General features: G+C 46.3%; 1 protein-coding gene across 3 annotated transcripts in view; it reads right to left on the reverse strand.

The window, feature by feature from the left end:
* Positions 1 to 2638: 2638 nt before the first annotated feature.
* LOC147032051 (atlastin-2-like) overlaps positions 2639 to 3669 on the reverse strand; it is a 203920-nt gene continuing 202889 nt past the window's right edge. For all 3 annotated transcript variants that reach the window (XM_085869339.1, XM_085869338.1, XM_085869336.1), the window contains one exon: positions 2639 to 3669. This exon is cut by the window's right edge and continues 1126 nt beyond it. The gene's annotated coding sequence lies outside the window, so the exon portion shown is untranslated.

Raw genomic sequence — 3669 nt, forward strand, 5'->3', positions numbered from 1 at the left:
GCTCACGGATGTGTATCCACCTGGGATCCCAGATGTGTATCCACCTGGCTCCCAGACGTGGCTACACCCAGATCCCAGACATTCTCCTCAAAACTCCCAGGTGTGTATCCACCAGGTTCCCAGATGTGGTTCCACCTGGCTCACAGACGTGGCTACACCCAGATCCCAGACATTCTTCTCAAAACTCCCAGATGTGTATCCACCCGGATCCCAGATGTGTATCCACCTGGCTCCCAGACGTGGCTACACCCAGATCCCAGACATTCTTCTCAAAACTCCCAGGTGTGTATCCACCCGGATCCCAGGTGTGTATCCACCCGGATCCCAGATGTGTATCCACCTGGCTCCCAGACGTGGCTACACCCAGATCCCAGACATGCTCCTCAAAACTCCCAGATGTGTATTCACCTGGCTCCCAGACGTGGCTACACCCAGATCCCAGACATGCTCCTCAAAACTCCCAGGTGTGTATCCACCCGGATCCCAGATGTGTATCCACCTGGCTCCCAGACGTGGCTACACCCAGATCCCAGACATTCTCCTCAAAACTCCCAGGTGTGTATCCACCAGGTTCCCAGATGTGGTTCCACCTGGCTCACAGACGTGGCTACACCCAGATCCCAGACATTCTTCTCAAAACTCCCAGATGTGTATCCACCCGGATCCCAGATGTGTATCCACCTGGCTCCCAGACGTGGCTACACCCAGATCCCAGACATTCTTCTCAAAACTCCCAGGTGTGTATCCACCCGGATCCCAGGTGTGTATCCACCCGGATCCCAGATGTGTATCCACCTGGCTCACAGACGTGGCTACACCCAGATCCCAGACATTCTTCTCAAAACTCCCAGATGTGTATCCACCCGGATCCCAGATGTGTATCCACCTGGCTCCCAGACGTGGCTACACCCAGATCCCAGACATTCTTCTCAAAACTCCCAGGTGTGTATCCACCCAGATCCCAGATGTGTATCCACCTGGCTCCCAGACGTGGCTACACCCAGATCCCAGACATGCTCCTCAAAACTCCCAGGTGTGTATCCACCCGGATCCCAGATGTGTATCCACCTGGCTCCCAGACGTGGCTACACCCAGATCCCAGCTATTCTCCTCAAAACTCCCAGGTGTGTATCCACCCAGCTTCCAGATGTGTATTCACAAGTTTCCCAGTTGTGGCTCCACAAGGCTCTCGGATTAAATTCCCTGCCAGTTTAAACTTTATCGGGGCATTATTATCAAGACCAGTGCAGATTCAAATCCGAATGCAGTAGCTTGGCCTTTGTGGGAAAGCTTCTGTCGTCTTATATTGTGAATCAGTGTTTTAACAATTTGGGAAACAACAGAACTATTTATTCATACTTCATCCACCAGAGATTTCCTCACCAAGGACGTCTCCAGCATCAGCAAATCCATAATTGGAAGCAGGATGTAGCTCCAACCCATGCCACACACGTTGCGGAATTAAATATTTTTTTTTAAATCAATACCTTAAACGTAAATGATTATACCTTCGGTAAAAAAAAAAAATCCTTCTACATATCTCCTCACAGATTATATATTGGCTGAGACATCAATTTAGAGCCTGTGAGTAAATTATGTATGCAAAATGGCAGACTTTTTGACTCATCATTGCACCGGATTCTCTTCAACTCCCCAAGCTCATATTCTCTTCCTAAATTCAATTTTCTTCCAGTTTACTTCAAAATATATAATATGCATCAATTTATTGAGTATCCAAGTTGCCGATTCCCCCATCCTCCCACCTTGTGTTTCCTATTTCTTCCAACCCCCCTTTTTATTCCACCCACAGTCACTTACCCCTTACCCTCACATTACATCTCCGATCCTCCCCAATTTTTATTTTCCCAGCACACATGCAATAAAGATAGTCCATTTTTGCAGCACAGCTATGATCCATCCATTGGGACCATACTCTGTGTAGAGCGTTGGTGCTGCCTAAGCAGTCTCCTTGGCTATTGGGCACAATCCTGGACGGGTTGCCACTTCGACACAAGATACCAGCAAGCTGGCACTCATTTTGCCCACCTCAGAATGACGACAGGCAGAGTCAACCCCACCTGGTATTAATTCAACACCAGAGTGGGATTTGAACTCAGGATCCTCGGATCCCAAGCCCACCACCCTTACCATTAAGCCAACACCAGGCATACAGCCATGATGATGGCCAGGTATTTTTCTGATAGTTTATTTGGACTCTCTGCCCCCTCCTCCCTTAACTTCCAAAAATCCTGGATTTTCCTCGATCAAGCTTGGTGATTTGTGATACGTTTGCTACTTGGGATACGGTTTTATGCGTCGGAAGTCATGGGACGATGCATATACCACCATGGTTTGGAGAAAGTCATTCAATAAAAGCTTCACACAGATGCAAAATGCCATCATTGATAAAGTGATGCCCACGAGTGTGCAAATGGCAGGACAAACTGAACGATGCTCCGGGGAAATGTCAGGAGGACATTCACAAGCAAAAAGCCAGACCAAGCAAGCAGATCGGTGACTTTTTGGCCATGCCAGTCACATATTTTTCGGGAAGCACCAATCTCAACCTTCAGACGTCATAAACGCAGCCAGCCGTCACAAATAAAGGTCGAAACAGAAAAATGAACAAACACTGTACTGTACCAACCAAATTCATTTTATTTATACAATCCTGCAAAAAGCATCACATGCAAACAAGGATTCGGCTTTCAAGAGACCGGTTCAGTGACTGTCGAACATTCGGGGCCATCTTTATACGAGCATATTAGGAGAGAGTGGTTATGAGGAGAGTGGCAAGGGGAGAAAATGAGATTGCATGAAATATTTAAGATGGTGGGAGTGGGGGTCAAGTCGTCGCCATTTTAGATATGTAATAGAGAGATGGCCCTGATTGAAACAAAAACGAAAGGACGACAAAAAAAAAAGATTGTGCTCTGACGCATACCATGAACGGCACTTCCAATAAATGGCAGCACCAATTCGTTGCACCGATGACACACAAGTGTTTTGTCTTTCATAAAAAAGGCAGAAAATTGTCACAAACAACAATTCTTCCTCTCTAACAATCATCCCACAGATTGAATCTCTGCGGCCTGGAAAATTACTTTTTACCTCCACTTCAAATTGAACGATGCACCCATGATGTCGACTGCAGTGCATCTCCGCAGCTTCATTGTTGCACTGTCTTTCCGGCTCACTGCAATCTCAAGATAAGTGCACACAATTTAATTTCCGCTTTCTTCGTTAAAAGGTACGTCTCTCGTCAAGTACGTTTGCTGTTGCGGCTCAAGAAAGAAAACTTCCTCCAGTTCTACTGAGGTTAAACGCTTTTGGACGGCAGTACGTGAACCTCTCAGGATAATGAGGGATGCAAGATAATATAAATAGGAGCATTAGCTGTGGAACAACGACGACACGACAAACAAACACAGAAAACACGAAGACGATGCAATGTCACATCCTGGGTACGTGTACTAATAAATATGAGAACTTTTGTTTATTTTGCATGTTAAATTCCGTGCACATCTCAAAACATCCGCTCATGAGAAACTCCTTTGAAAATAGAGTATCCATTAAACATGCAAATGCTGTCAATCTTAACACATTACACAAAGAGACCATATACATGTGTATGTGAAAAGGTGGTTGGAGGTGGTGGTGGTTGGGTAA

This window comes from Eptatretus burgeri, chromosome 2 (assembly GCF_056783735.1).
Source record: "Eptatretus burgeri isolate ZD-2024b chromosome 2, Ebu_testis_v1, whole genome shotgun sequence".
NCBI lineage: Eukaryota > Metazoa > Chordata > Myxini > Myxiniformes > Myxinidae > Eptatretus > Eptatretus burgeri.